This window comes from Dromaius novaehollandiae, chromosome 3 (genome assembly GCF_036370855.1).
Source record: "Dromaius novaehollandiae isolate bDroNov1 chromosome 3, bDroNov1.hap1, whole genome shotgun sequence".
Lineage (NCBI taxonomy): Eukaryota > Metazoa > Chordata > Aves > Casuariiformes > Dromaiidae > Dromaius > Dromaius novaehollandiae.
Genome location: NC_088100.1, coordinates 25,273,074 through 25,295,621, shown reverse-complemented (window position 1 = coordinate 25,295,621; position 22,548 = coordinate 25,273,074). Strand labels below are relative to the sequence as shown.

Here is a 22,548-nt window from a genome sequence, read left to right as displayed (position 1 = left end):
TTCTATGGTTTCATAGTTTTAATCTTTTGGTGGAAGAGTATATTCTCGAAAAGCTGGGTATGACCAGTTAAATGATAGAATTAAAAGCAAAATATTTTTTAATAGAATGGATTGATGTAGAAAGTACTGTAATTTAATTGTAGTTATTTGTTCTGATTAGCATTTGCAAGTTTGTAGATCCATTACCTTTGATCTCTAAATTATTTTGGCATTTATTTTTAAAAGGTACCAAGCTTAATAAACCTGGATTGCTTTTCTATTGGGACTACTGGTAGTCCCTTGAAACTTAGCCTCTCTTTCTTGGCAACAATGTTTTCTCCATATTGATACATATCTTTATTGTAGATTATGTTAAAGTTTTGAGATGAGTGTGTTTGAAGTGCATTTGAGTAGGAGGAAAGAAAAAAAAAAAGGGGAGAAAAATACTGTCATTGACTGGGATACTGGGAGGGACAGAGGACTATTACTTTTAAGCTAGTTTTTCTGATCTTTTCTGATGAAGGTAGCTCAGCATGTCTTTCCCTGGGAGCCATTCCCCTTTTCTTCCACCCCCAAACTGTATCAATAGAATAACAGGTTTTGGGATTTTGTTTCATTTAACTGAAATGAGGGGTGAGGGGAAAGGCTAGAGAAGTCTTCTTGTAATAGTCCATACCTGTGTTATTAGGGGAGCTGAGCAGGAACACAGGACGTCATCCGCCAGCAAGCATTATGGTGACTTCAGAGGGCAGCTGCTCTCTGCATTCCTGTAGCTTTCTCCTGTAGCAGTTGCATACAATAGTGTATTTCATCCTTTTTATGCAAGCTGAGCAGCCCCTTTTTCATATGGAAAAAGACAGTGAGGAAAGTTAAAGGACGTCTCTTGACTGTCAACTTAAGAACACATGCACAGAGCCACAGGCTGTAATATAATGACACTTCCTGCTGGCCTACTTTCGCGTAAAACCCCAGCAGGAAGAGCTGTAATTAACATTGACAGATAGCACCGCTCGCTGGTTAAGCAACACTGCCCCCCTTCAAATTTAGTGCTCGAAACCTGGCTTTGACGCTCATGTGTCTATGAGCTTTAAATTGACTTCCAAATATGTGACATCCAACTCTGCAAGAAATGGTGGATGTCGCTGAAGCAACAGCGTCCAAGCGTCTGACAAGGCGGTGGGATACTGATGTTTCGGGACACTTCCTTGGTAGCACTTAGGGCTTCTGGGGTTTTCTAGAGACCTGAGGCGATTTCTGTGTCAAACTAGTGGTTGCTCCAAAGGCCAGCTGAGTTACTGCATACCCGTACTGTAGGAATTTCTTTACCTTTTCTATTTTAATAATGACCTGTTTTGGCTCTTATGCTGTGTGTAATTTTGTGAGTAGGCAGGTGATCGCTTCCTCCGGGCCAGGGAATACACACCAACTGTTACTATTGAGTGCAAGTCTTTGTAATCATTATAATCACTTTATAATCGTCAGCTACCTATCTTTAAGCTAGTTTGCTTTTAATAAAAGTAACTAGTAATCTCTGTTTTAGCCAACTCTTCCATTCTCCCCTGGCCTAGGTGAGTTACTGTTGTGTTAGAAGTGTGGGGAGCAGGGCGCCAACTGCTGCCATCTCAGACTTGGGGACACTGTGGGGTCATAACGCATGCAATTTGAGGAAATGCTGCTTTACACATCTTGCCTAGAAGGAGACTTCAACTGCATGCCAGCCAGCAAGAACAGTATGCAAAAAAAACCTAGATATTTTGAAATGGTACCCAGGGGAGTGGCTCTGTAACAAATTCTTTACGGAGGGTAAAAGTTCACAACACTCAATGGTAAAAGTGCTGTAACAGTCTTGGAACAGGGAAAAAGAAGCTTTGCATCACTCTGCAAAAAAATTGTTTTGCAATTGCACCACTTGGTGCAATAGTCTCATGGTGGCTGATGACGTATGTCTGAAATTCAAATATTAGGAGTAATGAAGGAACTAGTTTGCATAAAATTCCCATATTCTGGGAGGCTGTAAAACTCATGGTTTTTCTTTTAATTTTTGTAACAAGCTAGTCTTTCCTCTGAATAGGAAAAAAATCATCCAAATTAGGATGCAATTTCATGCAGTTAAAAATAAGACTTTGTTCTCTATCAGTTGTATTAAAAGTTAGGTCTTTTATTGAAATTCAGTATTTTAAATGCGATCACGTGGTGGGGGGGAGGGAAACTAGCATGTCCTGATAGCAGTGGCTTGTCTCCCAAAAGCCTGGTTTTGGGTTGGATTCCCCGTCGCGCTGAGTTTCCACTTTGCGCAGCGGAGGGGGTGCTGCCGGGAGGCTTCCCTCTCATCCTCCGCCCGGGTGCTGCTTTTAATTTATGCCCTGGGGAACAGGAGTAGAGTGCTGCAGCCTCTTCTGTGTCCTGTGCACACACATCCCTGACCCAGGAAAGGCAGCTAGCAGCCCATCTTGGCGCCTACTCGGCAGCCTCCGGGGCTGTGTCCGCAGCCCCGTCCCTGGCCGGGGGTGAGCGCTGGGCCCTGTTCCCTGGGCTGAGGCTCTGGTGGGTGCGTCTCAGCGGGTATAGTCCTGATTTACGCCCTCGCTTCCCATACAGCAATGAGATAAGCTGATCTTTTTGTGCCCTCGCAATAAGTAAATGCCTTAGCAATGGAATCGGTGAAACCAAGTGCTGTACTGGTGTCCTTAGCTCTTGAAGATTATTCACATCTGTCTGGTTTTGCCTGCTGTCACCCATACACCACATAAATATTCATACTTAATTAAATCTGACTCTGCTGCACTAGACCGGCAAGAGGCATCTACCAATGTTAACAAGATATTGATATAGTTGCACAGTTGCTTGTTTTTTTAGGCTGATGCATGTGGGTTTTCTGTTTTTTTTTTTGTTGTTGTTCTTGTTGTTTTTTAAGTGTACCATTACTTTGCCAGGTTTATATATCCATTTGAGAACCTCTGGTATTTTTAACTGCATCTCTAGTAGTACTTCATTCTTCCTCAGTGATCGCAGCAGCACTCTAAACTCTTGTTACAGATGGAAGTTTGGATTACTCTTATTTTCTGGCAATGTTTATCTAGGGAAATTTCAAACATTAATTATATCTGTAAAAAGAACTATAAATTTCAGAAGTAGTAAGTTCAGTTTATAGGACTGATCTCTAACTTTTTAAATCTGCTAAATGATTTATTGCCCTTTATTATCGCTGTTGGATAATAATTGAATCTAAGTCTAAAGGAATGGAATTTGGGGGTTGAAGGATGATTTCTGGTTCTGTAATGTGCTTTCTAATAACAGTGCTTTACATCACAGAAAAGAACCATCTTTAAACTATGCCTAGGGCTTGCAGGGACAGAGGGGATGAAGTTATTAGAATTCTCAAAATACTTGTGACTTGTGCAATTTTGTTTGTTTAACCCCTTGTTAAAATCTGTTTAATTCTCAATTTTTACCATGGGATTAACAAACTGCTTTTTAAAAGGCATTCTGAGGACTGCAAACATATTAAAAAAATCACTATTGTTATATCATTATAATATCTTTCATATAAAAGTTAGACATGTTGCTCCCAAACACTTGCATACAGTTAGCAATACTAAAAAAAAACAAAAAACAAAAAAAACTCTATAAAAGATAGCAATATCCAAAGCATTGTATCCATGGATGCTTATTTGCAGTGATGCATGTTGAAATTGTCATAAACTTTGTTCTACTAAGCTAGTGTTTCTTGCCATGCATTTGTTCAGGGAATCCAGTTCTGCACAAAATTCAGTAAAAATAGGAGAAATTTAATTCCAAGTTACTCATCACTGTAAGATAAAATGTCTTTTTTTTTTTTTCATAGTTTGCATTTTGCTACACTGCCTTCTGCCACTAAATGGTAAACCCTAGAAGCTTAAAATGAACCAGGGATTGTCAACCTGTCTCTTCTTTTTTTTATTCTTGTTTTATTCCAAATGCATTTTATTATATAGTATTGGTAGAGAATCTTTAAACACCAAGACAGAAGCACTGAACTTCATATGTGCTAGCACTTCTTTACCACCATCCTACACCAGCAGGTTTTCTTTGCAAAAGAAGGAGCTTTTACACTTTCCTCTATTGCCTACCCACCCTCAGGGCATACTTCCGTTTTTCTTTTTGTCTTTGAATTCTCAAAGGTTTCTGCTTACACCCAGCATTAACATTTATACAGGTAGTCACCTCATTATGCCTTATGTATCTTCCCTGAAGCTTCTTTTTAAATCCCTTTCAGCATCAACAGCAGAAGGTGATGGTACACTTCCACAGTGTAAAGTCTTTGAAGATTTTTTCTTTTTTTGCTCCCACTCTCCCACTGCTGAGTATCTATCATTTGGTGTGCTGTTTTTTGTTTTCTTTTTTATGATTCAGACTATTTAATGAGTCTAAGGTGGTCAAGGGTATGTTTTATTTTCTTAATCTCTTGTATTGACTTCATGAGCATATTGAGATGACTTTCCCAAGTTGGTGGTCTTCCAGTCAACATGAACCCAGTCAAGATAACAGACCTCTGGGCTCAAACAAACGTTCCTGGTTCTCTCAGCTTCTCCACTAGTTTGTTTTGGTTTTGTTTTTTCCCAAGTACCTGAATAGCCGCACTGCAGTGCTCTAAGAGAAAAACTCTGCTTTTGGCTGGCTCACCGCCTGACCGTGCTTCCTGCTTCTTATCCACCAGTCTACCTGGGTTAGTTGATGCCATGGAGTTCTCCGCAAGTTGTGACCCAATGGTAAAAGCAGTTACTCCTTGGGAACCAGCATGTTCAAAACAGACTGAATAATCTTGAGCAAATACTCAAATTGAGAGAGGAAAGCTAAGTTGGCACCCAAATACCAACATTTATGCAATTCATATGCATCATTCTAGCTATCCCTCACTCATGGGCCATGAGATGAGTAGTCTCCTGTGACTACTGTTCATTACACTCACTGTTTTCTGACATCACCAGTTATCTCTATGGTTAAGTCATAGGTACTGTTTTTATCTATTAGATGTTATTTTATTTAGATTGTTACAACATTCTGAAGCTTTGAATGTGACTCTCAAACCTCACTGGCTGTGAAGATATCCAAAATATCATATAATATCTAATGATGATGCTGAGTGCTATGCAGTTCATTCTATTTTCAATTTGTTCTATGTTATGTAGTTTTTTGAAAACTTCAGTATGTTATCCCCAAGTATGTAACTGTTCCTTTACTGTGATGGTCAGAGAGGTGCAATGTAAACTTCAGCCCTAATTTTATTCTTTTAAATGTGGCATGCAGAAATTGCCTTTTTAGCATTTCTCGGTTGTGTAAACAATTCTAATGTTAATACTACAGTGGAATAATGCAGCTATTCCTGTAAGCATTATTGTGCAGCTATGCACCTTAGCAATCTGACTGTTGACAGTTAGTGTATTTGGACATAGCATGTGTTGACAGATCAGTATTTTTGCTTTTCTATATTTTATTAAATATGGCTTCCTTACTATTTTGATTGTTCTTTTTAAACAGAGACCTTTAAAGCTTTAAACCATGAGAGCATGCATGTGTACACATTAATTAAAACTTCCGTTTTGCTTGTTAATGGAAGTACAGATTGAAATGGGATCCTTTTTGGCTGAACTCTGTTGGCGCACCTCTTTGGAGGGAAGTAATTGGTTTATCAGAAGGACTTTGTATACAGATTTCCTTTGTTGACAAAACATACTAATATATGAAATAACAGCGCAGTCTTTACAAGGGAAAAAGTTTTTTCTTTTTCTAGCAAATTTCCCTAAAATATTTTTTCCAGAGGATACAGTATGACTGCATATAATGTCATACAGGAAAGAAATCATAATGCAGGTAAAAATAAAGCTGGTATTTCATGTGCCAAAACATGACTCAATGTTTAGCAGCAAAATCTGAGAGCAGAAGAGGCCTGGCAGTTCAGTCTTTGTTCTGTGGGAAATCTGAGAGCTACTCTAGAGTATCAATGATTTAGGTGTCAAAAGAGTTTAATTCAAAATACTATTTTCCTTCACCAGTTAGGGTTAAAGTAAACTTACATATAGCCAGAGAACTTATGAAAGAGAAAATGGAGGCTTTTCAGTAAGTATAGATGAAGAGAAGAAAGAGGGTTTTATTTAAAAAAAAAAAAAAAAGACCTTTTGTGCTCTGAATATATGGATAGATCTAAAACTTGCTGAAAATACTAGATTTATGGGGAGGTGAAGTAGGTCTATGGGGGCAGGTAATGACTGTATGCTTGGTTGCTTTCTCTTTCCAGCCTCATATACTATATATAATGCATAGAAGCAATGATAATTGTATTTAAAACATATACACTCTCTATATTAGGCAAATCCTACATTGTCTTAGTTATGTAAACTTATGGTAGGGAACTTTATCAGTTCAGAATGAGTGAAATTCTTTTTCTCCAGCAAAAGAGACCTGAAAGTTGCCTTGCAGCAATATTTGAAGGACCAAGAAAATCTGGAATGTTACTTTCTAGGCTGCCCAAGGCAGAAATTTCTTAATTGGGAATCCTAGGATATTCTTTCCTAGCAAATGTAATGAAACTTGTTAGTTGTCATGGAATAAATGTGACTTGAATTAGCAGAAAAGAAAACTAAATAGTACTCAATACCAAACAGTGAATTTCATAACTAAAGGAAAGAACACTGTGGTAAGAACCTTGTCCATTGCATCACTACAGCTATAAGCTGTTGGCTGTCTTCTACTTTCCAGCTCTCAGGGTAGCTCAGTCCCTAATGCAAGATAACCTTTGCATGGTTATTTTGGACTTAACTGTTAAAAGGTGGGTTATATAACTGAAGATATGTTCTTGGAACTGATCCTGCACGAACTACTGTGCTCATCATCCTTGGTGCGCAAGTCAATGAAAAAACCCAGTGTCAGTGGTTGATAACTTATAATCATGGTATCAGTGGGATAATAAGCCTCCCTCCATAAGGCCCTTGGTTTGTGCTCCTATTTGGGATCAGAAACTCAACAGGAAAACAACTTGGAAGAAAGCGGCTTTCTACATAGAAAAAAATTTACAGAAGTGCTCCTCTGCACTGCTATGGGGTGCCCCTCTGAGGCCAAAGCAGCACATTCCAGTAGGGAAATCGGAAGTGGAAAGTAAAGTTATAATGGGATTGTTTCTTTTCCTTGTGTCCTAAATAACTTGAAACATGTTTCATTTCTTTACTGTCCAGTAGTTCTGTAGGAACCAATCTCTAGTTGCAAACAGATTGCCATCTCAGCAGTGCTGACACTAATATGCAGCTTCACGTTCTCGTCTATCTGCAATCAGTAGTATGTGTTTGTCTGACTAATATTAACTTAAAATGTGAAAAATACTTCAAATAAATTTGTCTAAATATATCAAAGCCCCATTATTGCAGTCATTACCTAATCTGAAATAGGAATTAAGATGTGTTGCATGATCAGCAAATCTTGCAAATCAACATGTATTGTAATCTGCTTTAAAAAAAAAAAAAAAAAAGAAAAAAACACTGAATGGAAAAAGGACAGCTTCACTTTTCTTCAAAATGCTTTAGTCCTGCTAGGATTCTCTTCCCTTCAGTTGTATGTAATCTTCAAAGTTAAAAATATATTCTTTTCTTAATGCAGCAGCTGTTTGCGAAGACATGAACAAAGCCAAACTCCCGTAGTTCTGGAACTGTGTTGGATTTTTCAATTCAGCCACGTAAGGAACGGATGTGTGGAGTGCATCTTTTCTCAGAGCACTTCCCTATAACAAGCCATGCAACCTGACTCAATAGAATTGGCACTTGGGCTTGTTCCATTTCCTAGCCAAACCGGGCTTTGGGAGAAGAATTTCTCCTGTTCATAAGATTATGATTTTGCTAGAGCTAAGATTTCGGTTAAGCAGCCTTTGTCCTTATCTACCCCACCCCAAACGAAACAGTAATTCATCTATATACTGATATATCAAGGAAGGGTAGTGGTTAAAGAAAGCATGTATTCTGTCTGAACTTCATTCTGTCTGAACTTTCAGAGTTTGGGACTCCTCCCCCCCCCCCCACCCCCACCCCTTTACTGGTGTGGAAACTAAACTAGTTCATGGCCAATGTCTTGTGTGGCTTCTCAAATTACTCAGAGGAGTTTCTTGAAGTTTCAAGCTCCAGTCTTCTATCTGTCTGAAAAGTTAAATCCTACTTCTTTTTCTAATTATCATCTATATCCAGTAGTGTATCTTCAGAATGGACCACATTAATGAGAAGGTGCTAGGTGAAATACAAACAATGCTTACTTAGCTTTTTAACTAGTCTGAAAAAGTCTGATATTACAGTTTGCTTCTGATCTCACATTCCAGAAGAAAGCTATTTATTCCTTTGATTGGCAGGTACAAAGTAGGGAAAGTAGTATTGCCCTCTCGATCTCTTAGATAATAAAAGCACATTTGCAGCTTCACTTGGACCTGATTTCTGGTTCGTAGCAGAATCTGTCATTTGAGCTTTTGTCCTTTGTTTAAAAGCTAACACTTTTTTTATTATGAAAACTATATTTCTGCCTTTAAAAAAGTCTCTACAAACTATTTAGACTTGCTGTTGATTGCTGTTTCATATTTATTATAAATCTGTCTCCAATGACAATGATGGCTTAAGGCTTTTATTATGTCTTTTGTTACAAAAAATGCTGTGTGATCTGGACGCATTGCCTGTGGATTCTTATTCCTATAAACAGGCAAAGGGTATAGAACATCGCAGGGTGGGCAACTGTTATTGCCAGGATAAAACGTGTGGGTTAGTAGGCCAGTAAATACCGTTTTGCCTTTGCTACGTTATTGTAGCTAGCAGCAGTTATCCTGATTAATTAAAGGTAGCATAATTTGCTCTGTTAGGTGGATAGTTAGCATATAAATAGTCACGTACCTTAGTTTTCATCTTCTCTTGTATAACTTCAGACAATTAATAACTGTACTTCTTTCAATTACTTTGTTATGCACATCCCTCTCATACACAGGGGTACATTTGCATAACCTCCCATGTTTTTCTTCTGTAATTGAAATAATAAGGCATATATCTAGAATTATGCAACCAAATATACTCATCAAAACAAGCATGTCTAAATTTTTACTAAGACATTGATCTCATTCAGCAATGAAGTAATAAGGGGAGATTAACTCTAGTATACATAACGTAGGTGCTACATCTTAACTAAAACTAATGAGATTTGTTAATATTCATCATATAATCTTTGTCTTGTGTGTTAGAATTCTAAGTTTTCAGTGGAGGAATACGGGACCATTTCGTATATTGCCTATCTAAACAGTGTTTATTCAGCCAATTTCCTCTACTCTGTGATCTGAATCAAGGTAAAGGCAATGTAGAAAGCACTATGTTCATAGTGGTGTTAGTAGAAAACACTGAAGGCCTGGTCCAGTGTCCAAATTTTCTGTCAGACTTTGAGATGTTAGTATATACTTTTTTTAAAAAAAAAATCTGTTTGTAATTGCTAAATCTATCAGTTGTTTCAACTTGTAAAAGATGTTGGCTTAATACCCTGTAGGAGAGAGTCTGTGGGTTAAAATGTAGAAAAGATGTCTATGGCCTGATAGGATGGATGGACGACTAAGCTTTGGGGACTACATTTCCGTTCCTAACGGTTATTCTTGCTGGCACTTAAGCTGCTTTACAGAATTTATGAAGCTTATGGATGCATCCTACAGGCAAACTGATTTTTTTTTTTTTAGGTACATTCATGTAGTAAATCTTTTCATGCTATCTCTTAATCTTCCCATTTGATTCTGTTGTATATTAAATTGACCCTCTGTTAAAGACTCTTTAGATAATGTTTTCCTCTGTACTTTGTGAATCTCCACATTTGCTTGTGTCCTTTTGGCAAAACCACTTTGAGTACTTTTTCTGTTTTTATTTTGTTTAATTTTTGGGGGGGCACCCTTTAGCTCCACTTACAACACTTTGAAATCTTTCATCTTTGTTATATTGAAAGACTTCTGCTAGTAAATAGTTTCTTGGAAGTATATCATGCATGAATAATGAAATCTTGCCTTAAGGTTCTTTGAAGCTAGCTTATTAGATTGACCTGAGATGTGCCATAGGAGACATTATCCTTGACCTTATTAGACTCTTTCTTACATTAATTTAATGAGACAAGGCACACCTATGTAGTGTCAATGCAGTGTAAGCCTACAGCCATATGAATATTAAAACAGCAGTTTTGGATCAGAAGCTGTTACACTCAATCTTGTTTATGAGCAGAGAGGAAGCACATTTTACAAATTAAGCCAAGAATTTATTATTAATAAAAATTGAAATCTTAAGAGTTTAATCATTATATAGTTCAGGCTTGTCACAGGGAAAAAAAAAAGAAAAGAATAATAATGCAGTTAAAATACACAATACTTTTAGTTTCTACCGCTTTTCCTGGTATTATGTGGTGTTCCCTTCCACTCCTCCTCTGGGTCCTATGGTTGGTGACTTCTTTGGGGAGGCTGTGGGGGTGTGTTGGAGGAAGGTGTTATGGTGAGTTGGCAGCATCTGGCGTCCTTTGCTGGGAAGAATATGATGATCCTGTTCCTGGTTTCTTATTCCTCCCTTTAGGGTTCACTTGAGGTCATTTTTGTTTGCTAACATGCCTTTACATCTTTGCTCTTTCTTGACTGGTCTGCAGCTCCAAATTTGCTATATGTGGTACCTTTTATGCGTGTTAGATACTACTACTTTATTCTCTTTGTTACTCCTAAAACTATTTTTTTTCCAGCTTCAGGTCTGCATTTCTTTAACTGACCGTTGATGAGGTTTTTTTTTTTTTTTTTTTTTTTTTTATAGCCGTGGGGTCTCCAGTGCCAAGCCTGGGCCCCATCTTCTATTACCCCATTCCTACATTGCTCTGTGCTGCATCCTGTTTTTCCACTTCTCAGGGCCTCTGCAGTGAGAATACAGGCCAGGCCTATATTTCTCTGTGCTACATCATTGGGTTAGTCATAAACATCTCATTCTATTTAGAATAACTGCTCGTTACTGCTATCTACATAAAACTATGGTTGTACCAAGCAAAGATAAAGAGAAGTAAAACAAATTAGCCATAGACACCTGGGCAATTAGAGAAATTGCTGTCACAGCTAAACGAAGTTAAAGCTTCAGGCAGGTCAAGAGAAGTTCAGACAGCAAGCCTGGCAAACCTCAGTCCTAAGGCTTTGCAAATTCAGTGCAAAGCTTATGGCCTGTTACTGTGAATGGCAATACCATATTATGGGACCATGTGGTTACAAAACATGGCATGGACAAATCAGTCTCTTCCCCTGAGGTAGCCTCAGTTTCCAAAACTGTCTGGTTTAGCCAAAGCTTCCAGTAGAACCATCCAGGGAACTTCTGACTGAGCAAAAGAAGTCTTTGCTGTTCAGCATACTACCAGGAAACTGGGGTGGAGCTCGTTTGACTAGGTCCCTAACTTCCTGATGGCCAGATACTAAGCTAGTCATAAAATACTATAATCATTCAGTGCTTTCAGAAGGCAATTAACATTAGATACCTATGTTAACATGAGATGAATCACCTCACAGTAGATGTGTCTGTCTCCCTCCATTGACTTTAAAATGGTGTCTGAACGACTGTCTAGAAATTGAGCATTTTAATCTAAGGGTTACATCTTGTATCGTGTTTACAAAGAGTCAGTATTTCAACTGAAATGAATTTTAGTAGAAATAAATGCTTTGTCTCTATGGAAATCAATCCTATTTCAAACATTGTTTATTTGACTATTCTGTTTTCTTAATCTTTAATTATTCTACAGAAGGGGTGTTTCTGTGTTCTTGAATTCTTTGGGATTGTTTTATTTTGGAGACTGGAGAGAAGTCATGAGACTTTTCAAAACAAAGTGGGACAGCCTCCCCTCCCACTTCTGTTTTGAGATGAAAAATTGTTTTTGGAAGCAGAAGCTTGTGAGGAAACAGAACTTTCTCCTGTGAAATGTGTGAAGTTTTGCTTCTCTCTGAAAAGGTGCAGCCAACTCAGTGCACTCTGGATGCAGAGCATCCTGGGCAGCAGAGGACAAATAGGCCAAGTGTCCTCTGTAAGTTTATTAAATGACTCTGGGCCTCAAAAAGCAGGCAGTAGATTTGGGTCTTGTGCTTTTGTAAGCATAGAGTAGGTTCCTAAGCTAAGAATGAAGTTTTGTGTGTCCCACCCTTGCTGTCGTCTGATTACAGCCTGGCCATAGAAGAGAATCTGTTTTTTTCTTTTCTTTCTTTCTCTCTCTTTTTTTTTTTTTTTTTTTTTTTTTTTTTTTCCCCCAGCAATAGCTTCATTTGTTGTCTGAGTTTTAAAACTTTAGTCTTCAGGTTTTTATTTTAAAATGTCAACTGTAATAAAGCACTGAGGAGCTGCATTTTGGAAAAAAGTGGTGGGTGATTGGACAGCTGTTGTGTGTAGGATACTGAAGTTCTCTTCAGTGCTGTCACTTCAGCTCTGCTGTAGGAGTTTAGCAAATGCCAATGTTAATGCACTAAAACAAAATGGAACAGATTTCAGCACTGAACATGTGATCAGGCTTCACCTTGGCATAGAAAGAGTCTTTCTAGCATTATGTTTTTATTTTTTAGTCCTCAAAATTTTCACAGTTGCCCAGATCCTACCCACGTGCCATCCTTCCTGACTTATGTGACAACTGCATGCAAAATGGCTTATTTATCAAAATAAGGCTTTTAAGTGAAAGAACAAAGCTGAATATGAGAGCTCATAAATATATATCACATACTGAACAGTGTTATTACTAAGACTGTCTACCTGCATTGTTTAATAACTGCAAGTTTTAAGAAGTTTTACTTGCTATGTTCATTGCATGCTTGCCAATTTCTGAATTTGTAGAAGGCTTTTCATATTTGAAATGTCTCCTAAAATTAGGAAAGAAACAAAAGCTAAAATATTTCTTTACTGTTGTGTGCTGCAAAATTGCCACAGTCACCTTTTAAAGGATACAGCAGCAGTACTTTTTGCAACACTTCGAGTGTGCTACAACACTTTAAAATTCTTGTCACTTTAGTTGTCCCTAATTTCTCCTTCTGGTTATTTTTAAGACATTGTTTATAACTAAAATAAAGACAAAATCTTTTTCTCTAAAGATGAATTCTATATTAAAGGCAATTTGACTTTCATTTTGGTTTCTGTGTACTCCTGTCTGTGTGGGAGATGAAGGGGTGTACGTGGGAAGAAGACAGAAAATATACTCCTTGTAGGCATAGCAATTTCAAGCTTTTGTTAATATAACCTCACAATCAATTCAGAAATTAGCTGTTTATCCCCAGATTGTTATTTTATTGTTTCTAAAATACTGTTAGGGGCCTCAAATATCAAAGCAGTTTACTAATTTTATTTTGTTTTGTTTCTTTGGGGTTTGTTTTTGGTACGGGATTTTTTTTTAATGTTTCTTTTTGTCTAGTCGCAATGGCATTGATCCCGTCTCTAACCAACTGAGGGACCTTTGAACGTCTGAACCCTGGATTTTTTGAAGTAAAACCAGTCAGGCAAAATTGGAGAAACATTAAAAAATAAACAACCCACTCCCTGAATTTTGGTAAAATACTGGGGATGGGGGGAGGGGACACAGCACGTCTCTTAACCAAGAACTAATAAAATCTGAAAGCACGTATTGGGAGAGATATTGCTGCAAACTTGCTCGGTGGGTTTCTTCTGTATGCGTCTAACCATTTGCTAGTGGGCGCTGTGGTGGGCCTAGTAGGATGGGTATGTTACAGAAAATGAGGTTGAAGCCCATTCCTCCCCTGTTAAGTCTGATTAATGTTGTGTGTGTTTGGGTTTATATGAGTGGCTCCTCCACTGAAGTCATCTTCTCACCGACATCCTAGCTATACCTAAACCAAGGATAACTTACAGAACTGAATTTTCATGTGACAGATGACAAGTGCTATAAAGTACTATTTTCAGTGAAGCCCTAGTGGCTTACTAAAAAATATTGGATTAAACAGAGTGAAATGTCTGCAGCAAATTGCCTGCTCCTTAGATGAGGTAAAAGGACTGAATGACTGTCAAGGAAAAATACGAAGGAGGAGGAAGAAAAGGTTTCCCCTCTTGGCCACTGACCTCGTGTGGAGCTCTGTGGCGGACCTAGTGCTCCCTATCTGCAGCCGTAGTCCTCGGGGAACAAGCAGCGGGCAATATGCACGTGGGCACAGGACAGCTCCCCTCCCCGAAGGACACGCTCCAATGTCCTTTTTCCAGCATTGCACCTTGCCAGAAGTACGTAGGTGACTGCAGAAACAGAAGTCCTCTTTTCTATTGAGTGAAGCAGGAAGCTTTCCCTCCAAGGTTACTATAATGTTTCTACATTTTTAAACTCAATCAAATGTTACAAAAATGGACTCTGGTCAAGGCAGAGAGAAAAAGCAGGTGACTGCCACAAAAATTACTAAAGAAAGAGGATATTTTTTGGAGATTATGTACTGTGCTTGTGCTTAGGCAAAAGATGTGGCCGTGTATAACAGCACCATCTGCTGACTGCTGCCACAAGGTTTACACGCTTCATTCCTAAATACAGCTTTTACATGCACATTGAAAGTGGTGTTTGTGGTTTGAACCTTTGTCCAGTTAGAAGTTAATCCTCCTCTCCCTTTGATACTGTGGTAATTTGAACATCTGAAGTATTATGAAAAATATTAGTTTGTATTCTGATAGTTCAGCTTGCATCATCATTTCTGTAGAAGAAAAGGTTTCTTTCAACAGAAGCATGGGATATCAGTCCACAGGCTAACCCTCTTTACTGAAGTGGGGAAAATACTCAACTGGAGTTCTTTTGGAGTATCAGGTCACTTGGAAGGTTCTTGCATGGTGGTGAATTCTCTCAATACAATTCTCTGTCTTTCCTTTAGATTGAAAAAAAAAAAGTTATCAATTTTCATCAGCCACAGTGCCTTTATCTAAAGTGGTGGAGCTGTGGAGGTTAAATTGCAGAAGCCTAATAGATGGCTGCATTAAATTTAAGGCCTTGATGGCTCCAGGTCGCTCTGGACAGTAGCCATGGCCCTCAGTCTGAACAGCTCTAATGAGAGTGACTGGTGATGATGGTGATACTGGAGATGAGGCATCGTGAGCACAGCCTATGTTGACTGTCAGGACCTTTGATTGTGTTGATTTTTATATATAATATATATGTATGCACACATGCATACACACATATATATTTAAGTAAACAGTTGCACATTAGATTCAGCAAATAATTTATAAAGTGTTAAAGATTAGGTCATTTATTGCTGTTGAGTTACAGGTTGACAGATAACTTTAACATCATTTGTTTTTCTTATAACAACAAATAACTCTTTACTGTTTTTATAACATCTAGTAGATTTTAAAATGTGTGTAAATAAGCAGAGCTTTTCAGCTAGAAAAAAATTGAAATAATAGGTGCACTTTGATGCAGTCCCCTATTATTTCTTTTCATTTAAGAACAACTCCCCATGTTGTCTCTCTTCTTACATTAAATTTCCAAAAGAGTTATAGTATATAATCCACCATACCAAGTTTTATTTCTGCAGAGAATAATAGTGCAAATCCATGACTGACGCATTGAACTGTGTCTGGGTTTGGATTTTGTTCCTGGGTCTGCAAGACTGGCTTCTAAGTCACTTCACTGTCATCAGCTTCTCTCTCTTTATATATATATCTATATGTAAAATGCAGATAACTAGTCTGACCCTCACAAAAATTTTGAAATATTTTAATAAAGTAATAACCCACTGTTATTTAATATATTGGGGTACTCAATCTAACCTTAGAGTCTTAAGGAGCTGGAAAAAAATATGATTTAAACATGTGGAGACAGGGTTTTTTTCTGGCAGCTGAATTCTAAATGGTACTTCTGAAATTTGGTAATTTTGATTGTGCATAAAAAAGTAGTGAACATTGCTCCTAAATGTGTATAAACTCCTCCTTCCCAATCCAAGTAGTCACTTCTTTCATTATTTTTTTCTTATTTTGTTAATTATCATATGTTAGACCTGAAGCCTGCATTCTCTAGAGCAGCTTTTATTTTTAGCTTATTTTTCCATGATGATATGAGTTGACTTCATCTTGACATCTTCATATATAGAAGAAAACTTCAAGTGTTTATAATGATTTTCCAATGCCAACCTGAAGATATTTCTTTTAGAGAGGCCTGATGAGTAAGTAATAATTATCTGTAAATGTAGGTTTCTATATACTTTCTAGAGTCTTTATATAAAATCCATTACAGTGATTTTATATAGACTTCGTATAACCACAGAAACTCTATTCTATGTAATTCTATAAGTCTTTTACCACATCTCATTTTCAATGCATTTAAGGTTGAGCCATACTTAACGTGTGGGCTAGATATAATTAAAAATGACATTTGATTTAATCTTAATCTGTATTTCTTCTCTTAGCTCTTTCTACTGTCAAAGATACTGAAAAAATGCACAAACAGGGAGGCAGAGATGCTTGCTGTAAGCAATTGCATGGGCTATTAGTTAAAATGAGTATTTAAATGGATACATGATGCCTCTTCAGATTATAAATACTGGGCTAAATTAGCAAAAACGCATAACTCAGAACAGTTACTTCGTGATCAATATTTGGGTGTCCAGTCACTAGCTAAAACAAGAAAACTGAAAATCAATAAAAGGTCGAGTACTGTTACAGTACTGTAGCATTAAATGCTGTTCATATAACATCTGATACATTACATTATACCTGTCTGCTTTAACATTTATACTGAAACAGTCATAATTAAAAATATGAATAACATATTATTCATTATATTTTGGAAACATAGGAAATAATATCGAGCTAGAGAGAAATGTACGCTTGCGCTGTGTTGCTTTTCACAAAGCAGAAAGCCAGGACAGAGCCATCGAAATGCACCAGTAGCATAACATTAACAAAGCCAGGATGTCAGAGGTCTTTTGAACTATGTTCTTGTCACAAGAAGACGTGGAGTTTGGATGAAAACGCTGCCTCTCTTCAGTTGCTGTTCTTCAGAGCTTCACGTGTTACTCACATCATCCTAGGTCAGGTATTTCTGGTTACACAGACCTCATGAATTTGTGCTGCAGTGGAAACAAGCGACTCCGTTATAAATTTTGGGCATTTTTTGTGCAGCCATTATGTGTGTAACTATAAAATGGGCATACTCCAAGTAAATACGCTCTCCATCAATATAATAAAAGTGATCATCACTGTAAATTTTGTTTTTCCTCACCATTTTATTTTCCTATTGTTAGTTTACTGTCTTCTCCTACATCACAGCTCAAATTAGGTTATAATGTAATTGCTGTGGGATTAAGGGTTTTTTTTGCCATTTTTACAGGAAAATGTCTTTAGAATTGCAGTAGTAGAAAATTTTTATTTCCCAATTAAGTAGGTTGGTTGCTGTGCGTCCCTCTGAATGTAAAACTTATGGTGAACAGACAGTTCTATCTGTTTTAAGAATAAGAAGTCAGAGCAGTCTGACTTGCTGTGAAGACTCAATCAAAGTCTTTACCGTAGTGGTACAGTTTCTCTCCTGAAGCTAAAAGTTAGGAGAAAAAAAAAATATGGATAATTTGAGAGGCCTTTAGAGACTGAATGACACACAGGAAGTCCTTGTGCAGATGCTGCTGCACAATTTGCCATCTGAGGCATACATGAACTTCTTTTTCTGGTTCCCTCCCACAACTGGAGTCACCGAACACTAATGAGGAGAGGCTGAAGATGCTCCTCCCTCCTTTCTTTGGGCCCAGCTTGCCAGCCATACCAGGCCCCTGGGAAGTAGGAGGATGGCTCTGTTCCAGGGGAAGATTGCCCTTGAAACAGTGCAAAAAGATCATCAGATAATGTTCTAGCATCTTTTTCAGGAGTGGCAGAGCTCTGCTTCACCTTTCTGTAATGCTTTTCCAAAAAAGATAGATTGTAGCCCGTTGGGTGGGTTGCTGGACATATTAAACAACAGGAACTAGGTGGAACTCGTGTTAGGTGAATGTGCATTGTACAGAGTACAGTTTGCAAATCGGTTAAGTGATTTGCCATGAAATGAACTGCTGGGCAGAGCGAGGTTCCACAGCATCTGTTCCGGATTGAGTACTATTCAACAGTTTTGTAAGCAACTTGGGGAAGAAATAGATAGTGTTTATTTGCAGGTGATGTTAGAGTAGCTGCAAGAACAGGACTAAAATTCAAAGGTGTAAGCACAAATAGGAGAAATGATGTGAAGGTAAATGCCTCCCCCGTCCCCCATGAACAGGATGGAGATCAAAAAAAGATAATGACAAAATTCGTCATTTGTATAGAAATAATAATTTTCACATGTGTATTACATGTTCCAGGAGAGAGTGGAGAGAAAGCACTTCCCTAGGAAATGTAGTGGATCATGAGCGAACTTTGCTTAAAAGTACACATCCTGTTGGCAGCTGGGAACAGTACTGCAGAGGGAAGCATGAAAAGGGAATGGCTTTAAGGGATCTGAAGTATTTCTTTCTTTCTATATATTTCTGCTAAGGCCTTAGCTTGAATTTTGCATTTAGCTTTAGGTACCACCATTCAAGAAACATGTAGACAGACAGTGTCCAGAGAAGAGCAACAGAAATAACTAGACAATAAAATGATTTAAGCAAAAGTATTGAAGGAAATCATTCTTAAATATTGATGATAAGAGAAGCTGGTGACATAGGAATATAGGTCTTCCTGTGTGTAAAAATAGCTTTAAAAAGAACAGGAATTAATTCTTTTGCACATCTGCAGTAGGCAGAGCAAGCATCATTCAGGGCTGACATAGGTTTATTTATGTTCCTTCACGCTCTATTTTTGATTAGTATGACTGTTTAAAAACTATTTTTTTCTGATTTATGCAAATCTCTGCATTCTTGAAAACTGTATCATTAAATAGCTTTTGTCATTCTAAAGATGCTGTACCTGCATGGAGCTGTATTAGTGAATTTAGGCTTATGCAGGTATCAAACTGTCTAAATTTATGGTAAGATGTGTCCACTTAGACACCAGTATTTTCTTACACAGATTTTCTTACACAGTTCAGTGCTTAATTTGTCCCTTTAATGTAAATTATAATTACTACAGTGATAATTGGTTTCATGAGGTTTAACATCCAGAATAGAACAGAAATATGAAAACCTTGTCTCTATCTCAGTGCAAAAATCTTAGAATTTCAGCTTCTTGTGAAATGGAATTTGTTTTCTACAGCTTCAGGTCTTTGATAATACTTAACTGAGTTTTACAATGCATAATGAAAGCAATTCCAAAATTTTCTTCTAATTTATTTTACTTTTTCAGAGATTTTTCCATCATAAAGCTACATTATTTTGGCAATATTATAGCTGTAGTATGAACAAGCTAAATTTAAGAAATGAGTGGTGCAACAGGTGACAACATAATTACTAGGTACTGCATTTATACAATTAGTTGTGAAACTTATGCCTAAACATTATGCTTTTTTTTAACAAAGATTTTTGAGAACTGCATTATAAATGTGTCCATGACATCTCAGGTCTTTCACGTGGTATTGAATAACAGTCACTAAGGACTTCTTACAGACACCTTTTCAGGTAGCAACTCTGTGATTTTTGAAGATACAGTCACTGTTTTGGTAATAATTAGTCTAACCTTACTTTAAGGTTAGATAGTCCTTTAAGGTTAAGCCCTTCTACTTGACTGAAATAATGTAGAAAGTTTATGGTTGTTTCCTTTCTGAAAGAAAGGACTTGTATTTTATTTGAGAGGTGGCAATGAAATCTGATGGCTAGAATAAACTTGCATTTCAGTTGGGCACAAAAAAAGAGCGCTTTTTACTTCTGCTAGTTTGCTTATCCATGCATGCTGCAATAAAAAGATTGCCTTGGATAATAACAGACAGATGCCATTTAACTGCTGTATTATTTTGTATTAGAAGCATACTGGTAAAATTTTTAATTCTAAATGTTTTTACCTAAATATGGGAAGATAATAAATATGGAAGATAATTTTAATTACAGAATAAAAGGATATAGTATAGCAAAAACTCTTCTCCATACTATCCAGAAAAAAAAAAAATCCTCTTTAGTTTCATTCTTTTTTTTGCCTCTGAAAAAGCCGTCTCAGAGTAATGAACACATGTTACTTCTAGCATGCCTAGTGAAGGCACCTCTACTAAAACTAAGGCAGTATAGCTTTTATGCAGTTGTAACTTCTATGATTTACTTCACTAATCTCATGGTAAAAAACAAATAAATAAGCAAACAAAACCTTTTTTTCCTTGACAAACATTAAAGACTTAACATACATTAGTTATCCACTTGTAGAAATATCTCTGTGCTATTTTTTTCTATTTACTTAATGTAATACTAATAAATCGGAAGATCAAAATGTACATTTTGATGGTTCAACAGAATAAGTCATGGAACTATTTATGTATACGATTATATATAAACTAAAGGATTACTACACTATTGTCTGCCAGTTCTCATAAACTGAGGTGTAAAAGATGTTTCAAAAGGTACAAACATCCCTTGTGCTCTCTGTGGTATTACTCCAGTGACTTCCAACAGTATCTTAATTATACAACTTACCTCTGTCTCATTCTCCAAATGATGTAAATATTTTTGGGCCCATTTGCCAGAGCAGGATGCTTCTACTTCTGTAAACTAGGGTGGATCCTTTACCGTTCTCAGTTCTTATTCTGAAAAATGACTACGTAGGTTTTTGTTAAAATGGTATATTTTTTCTCATAATCTATTTAATTGTTGTTCTATAGTAGGAGTTTTCATGTAGGCAGCTTAGATACATTTATTATTTTGGCAGTGAACATGGCCCTGACCTGCTGGGAAAGGTTGTTACTGCTATGTGGCTATGAAGACTAAATCAGATGGTGGCAGTGGGGCTTCAGAGAAATGACAGCCCATTTTCTCATTATTATTATTATTATATTATCATTCAGTAGATTTTCTTCTTCCATATTTTTGGGCATTACCATGCAACAACTTTTGGCAAATGGTGACTTTATAATATGTATTTAGCTATTTAAGCACCTTCTGATGTGTTAGATGGAAGATTCTACATAATTTATCTGCTTTTAAAAAGTGTGAAGTTATATTTTTTGACAGGTATAATTATAGAAAATTTGGGGATGCTTATATTATGAGATGTGTAATCATATTCAAAAAAAATTGCAGGTATAGGCACAAATAGCAGAGCTGAGGTGTTTATAATCTTCATATGAGCACTTCTTTGCTTCTAAATTCTCAGATACGTGACTTTTTCACATTTTAAGCCTTTGACAGAAAGTAAAAATGTGAAGAATTCTTAGGAAGAGTGCATTGCCTAAAATGTATTCATATAGCTAATATAAAAGTTTATGACTGGATAACTTGTTTTGAATATCACTCTGAAATTTAATGTCTTCCATGTGTACTGTGACTTCCATTCATTGCATCAGCATATTAAGGTAGAAAGAGATTAATGATTTCTAAATCTTGATGAATCACTTATTTTATGTTCAAGGCTGCAATTTAATTCTTTAATTTCACTTAGATATTACTTGTATTTTTGATGTCTAGTAGATTTCATGACTCCTGTGAAGCTCTTTAAAAAGTACTTGGGTTTGCTTTTTAGCAGAGGCACCTATATGTCTGACAACTGTGTGTTTGTTCTTAGAAATTGAGCAGACAGAGTTTAATCTGAGACAGTTTAATCTTTTTTATTATGCCTTCTCTAGTTCTCTGCTACCAAAACAAAAACAAAAAAATCTAAGTTATTTCCCTTATTTGGCTTCCTAAATATCATCTTGTTTAAGAATGAGTTCTCTCATGAGTAAAACTTAGTTTGCTCTTACAGCTGTGAAGCCCTGATTTATGAGGCCTTTTAGTGGACTAAATTCAATATATCTTCCATCACGTTCGGAGTTCTTAATGATATCAGAATATGCCCAATTTACACACCTCCAAGCTACTAGAAACGTAAGAATATGTTTACCTTAGCTGGCACAATTTGTAAGTGTCAATGAGGACTTTTTTCTTTTTTTAGCTTGTTTTATTTCTTTTTTGCTTGACATACAAGAAGCTTTCCATACTGAAGAAGACTTGATCACTTATTGCCATGGAAAGCTTGTGTTAATATGACTGAAGAATATGATTAATCTCATCTAATATTAGCCATCTAGGTTGCAATTCAGTGCATAACCGACACCTACATTTCAGTGTTAAATTATAGGTGTCTGTATGTGTATGGTGTCTTAATTCCAACTCTAGTCAGTACTATCACTGGAGCTTAGACTAATAAAGCTGACCAGACACTAGGGGCTCAAATCAGTAGTCAAAGATGTCTAAGTGTCTAAGCCTGTGTTAGGTGTTTAGTTTCACCCGAAAGGAATCCAGTTCTTTCAGACTGCTTTGTGATGTGACCCCAAGCAGAGCAAGTGGGGACAATCAGGACGTTTGTTTCAAAAGTACGCTCCCGATCTGAACTAATGCTCTAGTATGGATGCACTGTAGACCTCCTGCTGCTGGTCCAGTCAGATGTACATCTCCCATCTCCCATCTCCCTGTTCAGCTTTTTTAGATACCCTGAGGTATCTCTTTGTGGCAATGGATAC

At 37.0% G+C, this 22,548-nt stretch overlaps 1 protein-coding gene across 1 annotated transcript in view; it reads left to right on the top strand.

The window, feature by feature from the left end:
* Nucleotides 1-22,548, top strand: part of CSMD1 (CUB and Sushi multiple domains 1) — a 1,240,345-nt gene that overhangs the window by 353,013 nt on the left and 864,784 nt on the right. The gene's annotated exons all lie outside the window — the stretch shown is intronic.